The sequence below is a fragment of the Lactuca virosa genome, chromosome 2 (genome assembly GCF_052849685.1).
Source record: "Lactuca virosa cultivar CGN04683 chromosome 2, Lactuca_virosa_CGN04683_v6, whole genome shotgun sequence".
NCBI classification, from domain to species: Eukaryota; Viridiplantae; Streptophyta; class Magnoliopsida; order Asterales; family Asteraceae; genus Lactuca; species Lactuca virosa.
The window spans coordinates 94673811-94691923 of record NC_136427.1 but is presented as its reverse complement, the minus strand read 5'-3'; the positions used below and the strand labels follow the sequence as shown (position 1 = coordinate 94691923).

At 41.3% G+C, this 18113-nt stretch overlaps 1 long non-coding RNA gene across 1 annotated transcript; it reads right to left on the bottom strand.

The window, feature by feature from the left end:
- Positions 1-12735: 12735 nt before the first annotated feature.
- On the bottom strand, positions 12736-13669 carry LOC145156454 (uncharacterized). The gene is made up of 2 exons (XR_013736715.1): positions 13010-13669; positions 12736-12933 (listed from the first exon to the last, which is right to left on the bottom strand). It is a non-coding gene; the product is annotated as an uncharacterized LOC145156454 (long non-coding RNA).
- Between the last annotated feature and the right edge of the window lie 4444 nt (positions 13670-18113).

Genomic DNA, 18113 nt, shown 5'->3' with positions numbered 1-18113 from the left:
TTTCAGGTTGGGAATTGGGCGGGATGCTGCAAATTATAAAGTCCCTTATGATAGTCTCAAGTGGTTGCCCAGGTGAAGGCACACCTAAGCTGATTGGTGTTGGCAGTTCGGGATCTGGCAGTCAGCAGCCAGGGGTCGTCTGTGTGTTCGGCAGTGCGAGGTGAGTTTTCCTCACTGTACTTATGGGTCGAAGGCACCAATGCCGACCCATTGGATTGATATCCGGTTATGCATGTTGCTGTATAGTTATGATCTATTAGATTGGTATCCTGGTAGATGGGATGATGCTATGCTTAGTGATCTGTAAGATCTGTCTGTCTGTCTGATTGATTGCTTATATGTTTAGTTGTTATGTATATGTCGACATGGTTATGTGTGGTTGGGTAGAGGCGGTCCTGCTTTGTGCTGAAGGCTAATAGACCCAGGGCGTCCCGGATAGACTGAAGGCCCAACGGGGCGTACCAGTCAGGCCGAAGTCCCGGAGAACGGTCCAGACATGCTGAAGGCCCGGAGAGGCGTACCAGACATGCTGAAGGTTCTGTGAGCATACCAGATAGACTGCAGGCCAGTGAGGCGTTCCAGTCATACTGAAGGCTCTGTGGGTGTACCAGATAGACTGTAGTCCAGCAGGGCGTTCCAGTCATGATGAAGGGCCTATATACATGTTGTTTTGGTATATGTGTTATTGTTTGTGTGGCGGTACTTTGGGGGAACTCACTAAGCTTCGTGCTTATAGTTTTAGTTTTTGGTTTCATGTAATTCAGTGGATCGTAGCAAGGTGAAGGCGTGACCATACATATCCTCGCGTTTTAGGACTTATGATTTCTAGGAAACTCTGATAATGTGAACGTTTTGAAAACTATGTTGGAAAAGATACCGATTTTTAAATAATGTTTTGGAATTAATGGGTTTTGTAAACACTCCTATAGAAAAGGGTTGTTTTGAAAAGTTTAAATTCTATGAAAATTTTATGGATGTTACAAATGTAGCATCCAGACTTCCAGGTATATCCTTTGTTGTCATTTATTTAATTATCTTTTGAGCTACTCGACGAGTCGGTGCTCCAACTCATCGAGTAGAGTCGCGATGTGCCACCTAGGATTAATGACCTACTCGACGAGTCCGAGTGCCGACTCGCCGAGTAGGCGCTGGGATGAGAAACCCTAAATCCTCGGGTTTGGGGCCTATTTAAAGGCACTTATAGCCTCATTTGCGGCTACCCTTCCTGGAGAGCAAACCCTAAACGACCTTTGACCCTAGAGAGAGAGAGAGTGTGCCATGCTAATTGTGAGTGTTTTGGTGCATTTTGTGAAGAGAAGAGAAGATTTCAAAGCCAAGGGACAAGAGGGTGCTACTAGATATGAGGTTGTCTCACTTCAAAGCTTCTGGGAAAGGTATAAAGCTTGCACATTTCTCATTATTTTGTATAGATCTCATGATTTTGTGAATCTAGGGTTTTTCCACCCAAATATGAGGACCTTGAGTATTCCATGCTCATTGAGAGGGTTGAACTTCAGATCTGGACCATGTGAGGTCCCTAGAGTCCAAAAGTCCCTGCTTTATCCAACCATAATAGTGATCTCGAGTGTAAAACCCTTTTTGGGGTGTGTTTTGGCATTTTAAGCTCAAAATGCCATGTATGAACGTAAAACATGTGACTTTACGTGATAGATGAGCCTTAGGAGAGTAGATCCAGAGTTTGGGGAGGTTCTCTGCTTTGAAAACGACTGAATGAGAGATGAGTCTGAATGGACTCGCCGAGTCAAGAAGCCGACTCGACGAGTCGGATGAGGTTGTCCCGATGATTTAGATCGCACAGCAACTCGACGAGTTGACGGGTCAACTCGGCGAGTAAAGGCGGGATTTTGAGTGATTATGTTGTTGGCAAGCAGACTCGTCAAGTCCCATGAGTGCACTCGACGAGTAGGGTCAACATGGACTGTTGACTCGAGTTTGACTTCTGTTGACTTAGGGATTGGTCAACCCTGTCTTTGGAAAACCATGGAGGGTAAATTGGTCTTTTCCCACTTCAAGAGAAAGAAAGAGAGGGAGAGAGAGAGAGAGAGAGATAACTTAGTAAAATGTGCAATTTAAAGAGTTAATTAGATGTTATTATCTTATGTGATTAGGAGGAGGCTAGACTTGGTGATTCGCGTACTAGAGTATTCATTCACTTAGCTTACTTACGAGGTGAGTCTTCTCACTATACTTGCCTTGAGTGGTATCTTGTGTGATTGAGCTGTTTATTGTGTTTATCTGTGTATTTGATATTCTGCATTATGTCTTGTGATTTATGCTGAGTATTGTTATTATGAGCTTACTGAGTTGGGATCGAAGAGTCCCACTGAGACACATTGACCGGAGGGTTTATTGAGTTATAGCCTAGAGTGGCTAATGAGCTGTATGTGGTATTTTGGGGAACTCACTAAGATTCGTGCTTACCGTGTCATGTGCTATGTGTTTCAGGTACTTCCGATGATCGCGGGAAGGCCTCGACTTGATTGTACACACACTCGCTTTGGAGACATATTTTGAAGGATCCTGGTTTATGTGATAAACAACTTTTGATAAATAAATTGTATTAATGTTGATACTTGAGATTTTCGGGAAATATGACATGTGATTTTTATACTTGAAATGAAAATTTTGGTTTGAAAAATTTCGGTGTCACAAGTTGGTATCAGAGCCTTGGTTTGAGGGATTCGGATGCACCTTCGGGTAAATCTGGACTCAAACTGAGGATTTGAGAAAAATTTTCAAAGGAAATGATTTTCTAAAATGAGCAAGAGTTTCTAAGAGAAAAACAAGAAGGAGTAGTGTGTACAATCAGCCAGAGCCCGAACGGTGATTTCCCAAAATACCCTTACTTAGTGTGTTATGAGATAATTATGAAATGATAAGTGACACATGCTAGATAATAAGCTAGGTATTTCATATCTTAGGGCTAGGGTTGCCTGATTGTGATGCCTTAGCTTAGGAGTCGTTGTTACCTGTTATGTGCTTTGAGTATGTGCTAATGAGAGTAGTGAGCAGGAGCCCTTAGAGAGAGAATTCTGAGACGAGAGTATCCTGATATTGAGAGAGATAGAGTACTTGGGAATTAGAATCCTAGGAGGAGGACTTGAGGTGACTACAGGCTGGGTGTGAAAGGTAGTATTGGGCCCGTACTATGGAAAACACCAGATCTGCATGCAACCCAAGTAAGAATCCTCAGGGAGCTAAAGAACAAGTAGGGATGGGTGATCGAGTGTGAGTATGCTCGAACGAGTCTCTGATCATTTTGTGTTGTTATTCAGAGACATCATGGTAGGTACACGCCACAACCCCGGGAGCAGTGGGACTAGTAATGATGATGAGATTCGCATGATTATTCACAAGGAGGTGGCCGCAGCTATTCGAGCGGAGATTTCTGAGATGTTTGGGTCTATTAAGACCACTTTGATTGATACTTTTGATGAGCGGTATGCCGCTGTTACTGAGGTCGCTGCTGCTGCAGCCACCGCAGCTCTCGCTGCTGCCAGACCGCAGGGAGGTGACTCGTTGCTGTACCGGGAGTTCAGTAACACGAAGCCACCAGAGTTTGATGGGGCTCAGGATCCGATTGCTGCGATAAGATGGATCTCTGGCATCGAGGGTTGTTTCTACACTTGTTCATGCCCAGAGCATTTGAGAGTACGGTTCGCGCTGAACCAGCTTTGCTTGGGAGCGAAGGACTGGTGGACTTGGGAGAAATTTGTTGGGATGTTCCGAGATGAGTATGTTCCCCCTGTGGAAAGGGAACGGTTGGCCCAGGAGTTTCTGTCTCTTAGACAGAAGACAGAGTCGATGACTGTGATTACGTGGATGTTTCACGAGAGGGCATTGTTTTTCCCTGAGCATGTGGCGACTGAGAAGGCTCGCATGAGTTGGTACTTGAGCATACCGAGGAGGGATATTCGGGAGTTCTTGGCGAACTCGTCTTACCGTACATTCGCTGAGCTGCAGGTGAATGCCAGAAGGAGAGAGATCGAGCTGGAGACTCAGGCGAGGGAGGACGCGGAGTCTCAGGGGAGAGATCGGCGGCCGACGCAATCGCAGCCGACAGCCAAGCGGGCTAAGCCCGCTGATCCGAGACTAGGAGGCCAGAAGGGCCGCACTTGTGGCAAGTACGGAAAGAGTCATGAGGGATCTTGCCGAGCAGGGATTTGCTACAAATGTGGAAAGGAGGGGCATATGGCGAAGGATTGCCCCAAGGGTTTTGCAGTCTGTTTCCACTGCAATCAGACCGGCCATCGGAAGGCCGAGTGCCCTCAGCTTGTTTAGGGATCAGCCCAGGGTTCCACTCCTGCTGCATTACGTGTTACGGATGTTAGGCCGGTGAAGGCTGAGGTTCTGAAGGCTCGTGGGAGGGCTTTCCAGCTGACAGCGGAGGAGGTCCGCGCATCACCGGATGTTGTGGCTGGTATGTATTTCTCTATTTATTCGTTTATTTACCGTGCACTTCTTTTTATGATTATCATGTGCTATATTTAAGTACATTTCTTGTGAGTTCTGTACCTGCTTTAGTGTTATTTGATCCGGGTGCGAGTCGATCCTTCGTATCCATAGCCTTTAGTCGTCACATTGGCAACCCGCGTGAGGCGTTGAGTCGACCTTTGAGGTTTTCTATAGCAGATGAGCATGTAGTTTTTGCTACTGAGGTGTTCCGAGGATGCGTGCTGGAGATTTTTGGCGTCAAGTTTCTGATCGACCTAGTACCGATCGCGATGGGTGATGTCTGTGTCATCGTGGGCATGGATTGGTTGAGCCGTTTTGGAGCAGTGATCGACTGCGAGCGCCAGTTGGTGACTATACGAGACCCTAGTGGGGGAGTGCTTACAGTGTATCACGAGGGTACCAAATCTGGGTAAGCTTTCTGCTCTGCCGCCAGGGCAAGGCAGAGTTTACAGCAGGGTTGTATAGGATTCCTGGCGTATGTGATGGATTCGCGGACCGTGTCAGAGAGGCCGAGTTCTGTATCCGAGGTTCCGATAGTATGCGAGTTCCCTGATGTTTTCCCCGAGGAGTTACTGGGTGTGCCTCCCGAGAGGCAAGTGGAGTTTGGTTTCGGGGCGGCACCTATCGCCAAGGCGCCTTATCGCCTTGCGCCGCCAGAAATGCAAGAGTTATCCTCCCAGCTTCAGGAGCTGCTGGGAAAGGGATTTATTCGACCGAGTAGCTCGCCATGGGGAGCGCCGATCCTTTTTGTCAAGAAAAAGGATGGTTCGCACCGGATGTGCATCGATTATCGGCAGTTGAACAAGTTGACGGTCAAGAACCGTTACCCACTTCCAAGGATTAACGATCTATTCGATCAGCTGCAGGGGGAATCCTAGTTCTCCAAGATTGATTTGAGATCCGGATATCACCAGATGAGAGTGTGAGAGGAGGATATTCATAAGACGACCTTTAGAACTCGTTATGGGCATTACGAGTTTGTGGTGATGCCGTTCGGGCTCACCAACGCACCGGCAGCATTCATGGATCTCATGAACCGGGTGTGCAGAACTATGTTACACCGGTCGGTGATCGTGTTCATCGATGATATCTTGGTGTATTCGAGATCCAGAGAGCAGCATGAGGAGCATCTGCGTGAGGTTCTTGGGGTATTGAGATCGGAGAGGCTATATGCCAAATTATCCAAGTGTGACTTCTGGTTACGAGAGGTCCAGTTCCTGGGACACCTCGTTAATCAGAATGAGATTTTGGTCGATCCGGCCAAGATTGAGGAAATTATGCAATGGGAGGTGCCGAGATCCCCATCCGAGATCAGAAGTTTTCTGGGACTGGCCGACTACTATTGGAGATTTATCAAAGATTTCTCCAAGATTGCGGTTCCTCTCACCAGGTTAACCCGGAAGGGCGTTGCATTTGTTTGGGGGCCAGAGCAACAGGCATCATTTGAGACTCTTCGCCATAGATTGTGCGAAGCTCCAGTGTTGGCCCTTCCGGAGGGAGTGGAGGACTGCGCAGTTTATTGTGATGCGTCCATTTCAGGGATGGGTGCAGTGTTGATGCAGAGGGGTCATGTGAAAGCATATGCGTCGAGGCAGCTGAAGCCTCACGAGACGAGGTATCCCACCCACGATTTGGAGTTAGGGGCGGTGGTGTTCGCCCTCAAGATTTGGCGTCACTATCTTTATGGTGTCTGGTGTACCATAAACACGGACCATAAAAGCCTGAAGTATCTAATGGATCAGCCCAATCTTAATATGAGACAGAGGAGATGGTTGGATGTAGTGAAAGACTACGACTGTGAGATCTTATATCACCCAGGAAAGGCTAATGTGGTAGCCGATGCCTTGAGCCGTAGAGTAGAGAGTGCCCTGATCCGAGATGTGTGTATGATGATGATAGTAATGACTCCAGTCTTAGATACCATTCGAGAGGCCCAGATGGAGGCCATGAGACCGGAGAACCGCAAAAGGGAGCGGGTGATTGGGCAGGTGTCCGAGTTTACGACAGATAGTCGTGGGCTTATGACCTTCCACGGGCGGATTTGGGTGCCCTATACAGGTGGAGCTCGCCGTATTCTGTTGGAGGAGGCGCATAGGTTGATATTCTTGATCCATCCAGGAGCCACTAAGATCTACTTGGACCTGAAGAGAGACTATTGGTGGCCCTGTATGAAGAGGGACATGGCTTGGGTAGTCGAGAGGTGCTTGACCTGCCGTCGGGTTAAGGCCGAGCACCAGTGTCCTCATGGCAAGTTGCAGCCACTGGAGGTTCCCTAGTGGAATTTGGAACAAATTCCCATAGATTTTATCACCAAATTGCCAGGACCGCACATGGTGTCGACGCAATTTGGGTGATTATGGACCGGTTGACGAAGAGCACTCACTTCCTTTCTATTAGTGAGAGTTCTTCCGTAGAGAAATTGGCCGAGGTATTTATAAGAGAGGTGGTAGCTCGGCATGGAGTGCCGACGTCGATAATTTCATATCGGGATGTGCGCTTTACTTCCAGGTTCTGGAAGAAGTTTCATGAGGATTTGGGTACGAGATTGCACTTCAGTACAACCTACCACCCACAGACAGACGAGCAGAGTGAGCGGACGATTCAGACGCTCGAGGACATGCTTCGAGCATGCGTTATGGACTTCGGTGGAAGTTGGGACACATATCTACCCTTGGCTGAGTTTTCTTACAACAACAGCCACCATTCCAGTATTGGTATGCCTCCTTTCGAGCTCCTTTATGGGAGAAGGTGTCGGGCTCCTATCTGTTGGGGAGAGGTGGGGTAGCGAGTGATGGGTAGCACTGAGATAGTGCTCAATACGACTGAGTAGATTCAGCAGGTCAGGAAAAGGTTACTGACGGCCCAGAGTCACCAGAAGAGTTACGCAAATAGGTGACGATCCGAGCTTGAGTTCCAGGTTGGAGATTTTGTCATTCTGAAGGTATCCCCTTGGAAAGGGGTGATCCGATTCAGGAAACAGGGCAAGCTTGGGCCCCGATACATCGGTCCTTTCAGGGTGACCGCCAGAGTGGGTAGGGTAGCGTACCGTTTGGAGCTACCTGCAGAGTTGAGTCAGATTCATAACACCTTCCATGTGTCTCGGCTAAGGAAGTGTGTAGCCGACGAGACGACAGTAGTACCATTAGAATACATTCAGGTGGATGCGAGTCTGAATTACATTGAGAGACCAATTGAGATCATGGATCGAAAGGTGAAGGTTCTGAGGAACAAAGAGGTACCCCTGGTTCAGGTCCAGTGGCAACATCGGAGAGGGTCCGAGTTAACGTGGGAGCCAGAGTCCGAGATGCGAGAGCAGTATCTAGAGTTATTTTCAGATCATGACTTCGAGGGCGAAGTCTGATTCTAGTGGGGGAGAATTGTAACATCCGGACTTCCAGGTATATCCTTTGTTGTCATTTATTTAATTATCTTTTGAGCTACTCGACGAGTCGGTGCTCTAACTCGTCGAGTAGAGTCGCGATGTGCCACCTAGGATTAATGACCTACTCGACGAGTCCGAGAGCTGACTCGCCGAGTAGGCGCTGGGATGAAAAACCCTAAATCCTCGGGTTTAGGGCCTATTTAAAGGCACTTATAGCCTCATTTGCGGCTACCCTTCCTGGAGAGCAAACCCTAAACAACCTTTGAGCCTAGAGAGAGTGTGTCTTGCTAATTGTGAGTGTTTTGGTGCATTTTGTGAAGAGAAGAGAAGATTTCCAAGCCAAGGAACAAGAGGGTGCTACTAGATCTGAGGTTGTCTCACTTCAAAGCTTCTGGGAAAGGTATAAAGCTTGCACCATTCTCATTATTTTGTATCGATCTCATGATTTTGTGAATCTAGGGTTTTTCCACCCAAATATGAGGACCTTGAGCATTCTATGCTCATTGAGAGGGTTGAACTTCAGATCTGGACCATGTAAGGTCCCTAGAGTCCAAAAGTCCCTGCTTTATCCAACCATAATAGTGATCTTGAGTGTAAAACCCTTTTTGGGGGTGTGTTTTGGCATTTTAAGCTCAAAATGCCATGCATGAACATAAAGCCTGTGACTTTACGTGATAGATGAGCCTTAGGAGTGTAGATCCAGAGTTTGGGGAGGTTCTCTGCTTTGAAAACGACTGAATGAGAGATGACTCTGAATGGACTCGCCGAGTCAAGAAGCCGACTCGACGAGTTGGATGAGGCTGTCCTGATGGTTTAGATCGCGCAGCAACTCGGCGAGTTGACGGGTCAACTCGGCGAGTAGAGGCGGGCTTTTGAGTGATTCTGTTGATGACAAGCAGACTCGTCAAGTCCCATGAGTGCACTCGACGAGTAGGGTCAACATGGACTGTTGACTCGAGTTTGACTTCTGTTGACTTAGGGTTTGGTCAACCCTGTCTTTGGAAAACCATGGATGGGTAAATTGGTCTTTTCCCACTTCAAGAGAGAGAGAGAGAGATAACTTAGTAAAATGTTCAATTTAAAGAGTTAATTAGATATGATCATCTTATGTGATTAGGAGGAGGCTAGACTTGGTGATTCGCATGCTAGAGTATTCATTCACTTAGCTTACTTACGAGGTGAGTCTTCTCACTATACTTACCTTGAGTGGTATATTGTGTGATTGAGCTGTTTATTGTGTTTATCTATGTATTTGATATTCTGCATTATGTCTTGTGATTTATGCTGAGTATTGTTATTATGAGCTTACTAAGTTGGGACCGGAGGGTCCCACTGAGACACATTGACCGGAGGGTCTTATTGAGTTATAGCCTAGAGTGGCTAATGAGCTGTATGTGGTATTTTAGGGAACTCACTAAGCTTCGTGCTTACCATGTCATGTGCTATGTGATTCAGGTACTTCCGATGATCGCGGGAAGGCCCCGGCTTGATTGTACACACACTCGCTTTGGAGACATATTTTGGAGGATCATGGTTTATGTGATAAATAACTTTTGATAAATAAATTGTATTAATGTTGATACTTGAGATTTTCGGGAAATATGACATGTGATTTTTATGCTTGAAATGAAAATTTTGGTTTTAAAATTTTCGGTGTTACAACAGAACTAACATAGAGGAGTGGATTTTTAATGTAGAAAGGTCATTCTGCTCATATGAAAATGAAGGAACAATGGAAGCTACGGTGGGGGCTCTAGAGGGCGACACCCTACTGTGGTATGAACGGGAGCATCGAAGACGACCCATTAGAGATTGGAAAGAGATGAACAGTTGGATTCGTCCTCAGTTCCGACCACCACAATCATCACTTCCACCATTTCGGGAACTACAAGCAAGGAACCAGGGAAAGAGAGATTTGATTTTGAACCAGGAAGGAGCGGTTGGGGATCGCCAGAAGCCAGTCGCGAATTCTCAGGTCGCTACACTAACGAAGTACAAACCTAGCATGACAGCTCCGTTAAAAGATGTAACAGAAGAGGTAATTCTAGGTCATTTCAGTTGTGGGCATAAAATAGAGAATTGGGCTGAAATTGATGTAGTGGACTCACATAAATCGAATATGACAATAAAAAAGAAATTTAGCCCAAGGTCAGAAAACCTGTATAGACCTAATACGCTCCACTCCTCTACACCGGTGAGAGTTCGCACAATACCATCAACGACTCCCACGATACCACCAACAGTTGCAACAAAAAAAATCAGCCACTAGGGAGTGGAAATCAATTGATGAAATAACCACGAAAACCGAAAGTTCTCTGTCCCTATCATTCTCACAGTCCATTGTAGATGCTGTACCAAAGCAATTGAAGAACACCAGAAGTTTTTCTCTCTCTCACCCTGCAACCAAGGTGATAAATTCCAGGAATTTGAACACATCAATTGAGGAATCAACAACTAAAGTAGCATGGATGGTGGTAGCTAAACCTGGTTTTGACAACGCAGGAGGGAAGAAGCCATTGTTTGAGAAGCTGTGGAGTATAGATGTTGAATTTTTGTTCATAAAATATGATGCCATTAAAAGCCCAGAAGGTTCAAACTATGTTGTGGATATTCTTACAAGATGTGCAATGTCTAAGGATGAACTTTCAAAGAAAACACTTAAGATTGTTTCTCTGATAGATAATTTAAGTAGTGTCCATCTCATAATAGCCAAGGATCTTTTACCATTAGAAAATCAGGAAAATACTTTGAAGATGGTGGGTAATAGAACCATGTTGTTGCGTTGGATTATAGGCAAGATAAAGGATCCAGAGCTGGATTATGAGACTGGTAGCGATGAAGAATGGGAAGAGGGGGAACCTGGTGAAATCTTACCATATTGTGATAAAGAAGAAGATGAGCATTTGGAGGAAATTTTGTCAAAAATTGATGACGAAGTTGAAGGTGAGGATGGGTTAGTTTTACTTGATGGATATATTTTTGAAGATAAGGGTGTTGAAGTTGAAAGAATGGATCACACCGAGTTAGTTGAGGAAGATAGGGGATCAACAAGTTGTACCCAAGTAGAAACCGAGATGTTGTTCGGTCTACAGAGAGAAAACAGTGAAATTAAAATGTCAAAGGCCAAACAAGAGAAACAAATTGTCGAACTTGTAGAAGATACTGGTGATGTGAGTAAAGAACATATACTCCTGCATGAAGCAAGTCAACTTTTGGAGGTCAAACGGTACAAATTGACCAAAGAACGCAAAAAAGTAAAACAAAAAGAGGAAACAATGAGATCCAAGTTACAAAAGGAGTTACAAAAGGAAAAGGACAAGAATCAAATGTGGGAACGACGGTCATCAGATGTGAATGGACAAGATCTTGGTCAGTTCAATGTTGAAGGTTTGTGGGATCTAGCACAAAGAATCTATATAGAAAGCGCAAAGAACAATGATAAGTATTTTATAGATATGTCAGACTTGAACTTCTTAATGTTCAAATCCATTGACAAACCGGGTTTGACTCCTCCTTTGTTGAGAACTTCACTAATTTTTGTACTTGAAGATTCCGTCACTAAAAACTCTAGTCAATTTCAAAAGGACCTTGGGTTACTTTACCACATTGGTTATGCTTATGTTCATGGTGGGAGCCCTTCATTTCCCACAATATTTGTGGTGATTGATGATCAGACTGAGGTCAAGAAGACGAGGCCAACCGAGAGAATTTGGATGGTATACACTATTTGTATCCACCTTGAGGACAAGGTGGTTTTTTGGGGTGGGGTATTGTTATGCATCAACTTCAGCCACATATGTTAGATAAGGGCAATATGGGAAAATCATCAAATAAATATAATCTTATTAGTGTAGGGGCATTTAGGCATTTTATATTAATTAGTTTGTTATGACATATAGTATAAGAGGATAGTGGGAATAGGGAGTGAGGTATCTATCTTTTGTGTGAACTTTGGAATTATTTCCTCTGGGAGATTGGCTATCTCGAATCAACTAAAGTATCTTCATTCTTGTAAACATTTGGTAGATTGGCTATCTCGAATCAGCTAAACTATCTTCATTCTTGTAAACATTTGGTATTAGTGGGTGTTTTACAATCAATATTAGAATCATTTGATCGTTTATCTGTTATTGAATCAGTCTTAGAATCCAGTTCATAACAGTTATCTCCTTAATCATTAATGATTAAGAGTTTGTTTTCAAAAAAACTCCAAATAAGGTAATTTACCATTTCACACTTTGTTCATCTATTACTAAAAATTCATTTTTTTTTCCACTAGGTAAGGTAGCAGTTCATGTTTAAACGAAATTTTCCCAAATAGACACCCAATTTAATAAAAAGAATGATTGTAATCCATTCTGGCAACTGTGATGACAGACTAATGCAAAAGTAACAATGACGACTTAATCAAAGAATTTATAATCTTTTGTATGATTCCCTAACGTAAGTGACTGTAAATTTCAGAGATATTAATGAAAATCCAACATACCCACAAGAAAGTAATTTGAAGATTTTATATGATCTAAAATAGATAATTAACAAATTCAACAAATTCTACGAATTGTTTCTAAGTTCACCTCCAACATGTAGTGCATCCTTCTATCAACAAAATAATAGGTAGAATGTTAACTGGTTATAATTTCTTCGAATTTATTATTGTCTTTCAAGGAACAGGGCCTAGTTCAAGCATTTCATCATGCAGTTGGGGTGCGTAGTGAAACTCTCTTTTAAATCTTAATATCAAGCGGTTGGGGTATAATCGATCCTTGTTCATGGGTGACTTGGACATACGGATCACATTCCCCACACAAATAAAGACAAAACAAAATATAAAAAAGTCGAAAAAAATCACCACGAATACGAACAACAAAAGCAGATGAAAAGAATTTGATGACAATATGTAAACTTGAGTTGGTACATGGAATGAATTTGATAAAAGGGTGCACGCCACCTATGTTTCAGAAAATATGAATTACAAAACGTATGTAAATCCGTTCACAAAAATCGTCCAACTTCAAAATAGCTTTCATATTTAACACAGAAATCGTGAATTGAAATCTCCCCTTGAACAGTTTCTGCACAACCCACCCATCACTGTCATCGGAAATCCCAAAACAGGAAAAAAAAATCAAAATTTGAAGGTTCCTGTACCTGAAAAATATAAGCGAAGCAAGGATCCATCCATGTACTTAAATGTAAGAGAAGAAGTTGAGGTTAATAGCCATCAAAAGTGGGTTTGCGTTTTGCTCTATCGAAGCATAAAGGCAGTGAAGTCAAGGAAAACAGTTGCACTCTCAAAACAAAAAAAGGCAAAGGTTCATAAACGAAAAAATTAAACACCTACACAAAATATGGACAAATTATTATACAAAAAAAAAAACAAAACAAAATTAAACCAATAGAAACAATCTACAGCCATTCTGTAGCTTGAAATCTTTTCCAACCTACGTAGAAGTTACAAACAACCCAACAACAATCATCAATTCTACCAAAAATAATAAGAAGAAGAAGAATAAGAAGAAGAAGAAGGGTGAAGAGGAACCTGGGGCATACCGGTTCAACTTCCATGAAACTTACTAGCAATAGAATCTGAAGAAAAGGAAAAGCAAGGAGTGAACCCAATGCTTGACGCAAAGAAGAAGGAGGTGGCTGGAGGCAACTTGCCGACAGGGGCTTTGGCGGGGGCGTCGCAGGAGAGGGGTACATGGGTTAAGATAAGCGGTGGGAAGTATGTAGAAGAATCTGGAAAAGGATTACAGAAATGAGAGATAAGTAAGGGATAAATAACAAAAAAACAAAGCAGAAAAGAAAAAAAAAATAAAACAAAACAGCCAATGGGAGCCAGGTAGTATTCACAAGGGTACCTTGGAATATATATATATATATATATATATATATATATATATATATATATATATATGATCAAATGAGAACACCTAAAATGTTGAGAACGCGAGAACAGATCTAGGCCATCTAAATATTCAAATCTAAGGTTATTATTAGACGGACCATTTATGTAAATTATGAAATTTATTGGTATTAAAGTGTAAGTTTGAAATAGTGAAAAAGGGTATAATAGTAATTGATTGTTTATTTAATTCCTATAATTTCTCCCTCTTTTCTTTAAATTTCGTCTCTCTCTCTCTCTCTCTCTCTCTCTCTCTCTCTCTCTCTCTCTCTCTCTCTCTCTCTCTCTCTCTCTCTCTCTCTCTCTCTCTCTCTCTCTCTCTCCGGGCACGCCTCCTTTCAATATCATCGGTGTCATTATCTCCATAGAAATCTTAAGCTTATGCCGTCATCATCGACACTGATGACATCGTTTTAGGTAAGATTTAATTTGCAGTTAGATCGTGAAGGGAGATGTTGAAGTCTGAACTCGAAGTCAGCGATATTGGAAAGGTCCAGATCTGGTTCCTTCAGCAAATCTGAGAGCTTCTCTGCAGACGAAATCATGTTGTTGTTGGACGCATCATCAGGCATTTCGCGGGCAAGCAATGGTCGAGGAGTGAGCTAGGAGTATGAGGAATACGCCGGGGACTCCATCAACTGCATCGTCCATGGCTATTGCTGATACGGGTGGTTCTTCTCAATCACTTCTTAAGTAGGTTCGTATTGTTCTTCTGAATTTTGATTTAGCAGTTGTAGATGGTGATGATGCTATTGACTCGTTTGTTTGGGTCTTTTGGATATGTGCTGAATTGATTGGAATTGCTCACATCGCAGATAATGAGCCACGAGGTTTCAATAGCAGAGCTCTCTGTACTCTCTTCCTCTTGTGTACGCATTCCACATTTTCAATTTTTCCCTAATCTCACGTCTATCTTAGATACTCGTTAATTATCTGATTTGAATTGATTGTTACAAGCTTCTGAATCTCAGATCGCAGATAAGGAGCCACGAGATTTAATTGTTAACAAGCCACGAGATTTGATTATGAATATGTTAAAATTCGTTAATGATTATAAACTGGAGATAAAAACTAGTAGACTTTATTTCATTGTTAATCATTTATGGTTTTCAGCTCTATTCAAGTTTGGAGCTGTGTAAAGGGGTGAGTATTGATTTCAAGTCAACTCCATGCTCTTGAATTTCTTTTATTTCTTTTTGTTAAATTAAAATCTTCATTCTTTTTTTATTATTGTATTTTACAAGTGACCCATTTATATATATATATATAAAAAATCTTTTAACTCTAATTTTCTTTAAGAAGGATTTTAATCATACTTGAATATAATTATAAACCATATATGTTTATAGTTATCATCATACATGATTTTAGTTATCATCATACATGAATAACACTTTATTCATTATAAGGTTCACTATGATTGCAACAAAAACAAAAGATATACGACTTACGTTTTCCTTTCTCTGCCATCAAAAGAGAAACATGTATTCATTTGTGAATCAGTGAAGATGTATGCACAACGTTATTATCTGGTTTTTTTTATATCCTTGAACTTGATTTTGCAGGTGTGAACCCGAGAATAACAATGATCGCATGTGCCCTTCTTTGTTTTTGTGTGTGCTGATAGCGGCAAGAAAAATCACAACAAACTAGATTTTTTTTTATCTTCTTCAGTCATTTGTGATTACAATGAAACTATATATTTTTTATCTTCATATTTTCTGTTATTCATTAATGATTACAAATGTATTGGTTTACTATATTGGTAAATATACTTTAACGTTTATGATTATGACTGGATTAAGGTGTTTTATTTATTAATTTATTTATTTTATTTTTTTGGGATGGTGGTTAACTCATTCCAACTTTTATTGTTACATATAATCATTCACGATCAACATAATCAAATCAAATAAAATTCTTAAAAAAGTTTAATTTAATATATGCTTTCGTTCATTTATGAATATACCAGAATTTTTTTTTCAATCTTTATAAAAATAATAAAATATAGTTAAAAATCAAAATCTATGAAATTATATAACTAAATTTGTTTTTATTCATTTATATCAAAAGTCGTTTGAATTAAGACTATAAGATTTTTTTTATTCAATTTGAACTAAAAATCTTTCATTAACTATAAATTAAAAAAATTAATGAATTGGTTTATTTAGGAAACAGTCAAATAGAATCCCTAAATTTTTGCCAACTCATATTTACAATTACTAATATGTCATTATATATTGATTGGTGTAAAATTGTTCTCGTGTTCTCAACCTTTTAGGTGTTCTCATTTGATCCTTTCCCTATATATATATATATATATATATATATATATATATATATATATATATATATATATATATATATATATATATATATATATATATATATATATATATATATATATATATAGACACACACACACACACACACGATGTTGTAGTTTTCTATTTTGTAAAAACCAAGTATTTGTGGTGTGGTTTTTTATTTTATACCATTTGTAGGAATCATATGAAAACCTATACCATGTAATCTTTTTAATATTTGATAATAGATGATGTGAGGTAGTCCTGTTGATCCAGTCTTCTTGCTCGGAAACCTGATTCTAATTTACGGTCACACTTACAAATGGAAGATGTCAGTCGCGTCCCGATCCCAGGAGAAGGTCTTGGAATGACACTCCGACAGTCAAATCAGTTGTGATCAGAAGAGAAGAATCTAAAGGTATCAGTGAGATAGTGAGAGAGGCGATGCCCATACCTGAATTGTTCGTATCATTTTATAGTTAGGGTTTTTGTACATGTTAGTGAGGACCATGCGAATAGTCTTTGTCAGGTTTCAGAGGCGTGGATTGGTCCATCCGTCCTCTGGTTGATCTTCTTGAGCGTTAATTGGTCTGGAAGGAGTCTTGGTTTGTGGCATGGATATTCCCTCGTGTTGGCGTCCTCTCGCATGTTCCTGATTATATGCCCTACGTGCGGGACAGGTATTTGTGATGCATGAGTGTGAGACAACTAGGAAAATTAGATCAAAATCCGGCGATCAAAATCACGACGAACACACAATTTAATAGATCTAATGTAATATATTCCACTCATTTTAATGCAATTGAAGTTTTTATACTTGTAAATGCATAGGGAATACCACTTTCGTCTTCGATGGATATAAATTGTTTGACAAACAAACATTATTCATTATACATAAGTAATGATTTGATACATACAATTGAAATAGAACTTATGTATCAAGTATTATTATGTATAGATGACACACTAAACAGATAGTACATGTAAATACGATTCCATGTATGTAAAAACTATCAAAATTAGAGTTCGTATGCAAAAGTTACGTCGTTTAAAGAAAACGAACAGTCAAATAACCGTTTGCGGTATGTAATGACCAAAAATGACATTTCAAATGCTTCGTGGGGTACTTTAAAATATGAATATTCAATCCTGAACAATTTTTCCGTGAACCTTAATCAATCTACTATTTGATTTTGAAGTTAACTTATTTTGCCCAAGACAGCCGCACACCGCTGTGTGTAACAATAAAACAACACACTATTGGCTTTCCAGCAAATGAATCTCCAGACAATTCATTGGAATAACTACACAACTCGTTAAGTGAAAATGATTAGATTTTATGAATCAGGATACAATTTAATATTTGATTCAATTCTCAGAATTTGGATATCACGAAGTTTTAGTACTTTCGTGAAAAATAGTCAAAATGCGACAATTGGGAATCCCCCGACAAAACACTTTGAACGTTTTGTTAACATAGCTTCGGTATTCGTTCGGTAAATATTTTTACAGATTCTGAACTGTAATTTCGTAGAGATTGAACTACTGTTTCGAAAAAACATGATTGTCGGTTTTCGTCGGACTGTTGCACATGGATCGAGGAGCCGCCGCTTGCCTTGATTCTAAAGGCACCAATTGTCGCGATTTAGGTTCTCCACATCACCCTAAATTTGGATATAAATGGAGGATGAAATCAGCTCTTTGATCACACCACCGTCTCTCTCTCTCTCTCTCTCTCTCTCTCTCTCTCTCTTTGTTTTTCGATCGCCGCCGTGACCAGTCACCGGCGACATGTTCCTCTGCCAATGTTTTGCGCTAACCTCCCCTCCAACTCCCACCCAATCTTCGGTCACCTGAGATCCGTCACCAGCACCGCCGTCAGCCTTCAAAATCACCGTTGGAGCGGTTTTCCGGCAACCACCGGTATTTTTCTGACGTGGTTTTCCAGTGAGATTCCGACAGTTTTCAGCGTCTTTTTTTTCCAACAAGATATGAATCTGATCCATCCCAGCCTCAAGCCTCTACACGACCCCTCGTAAAC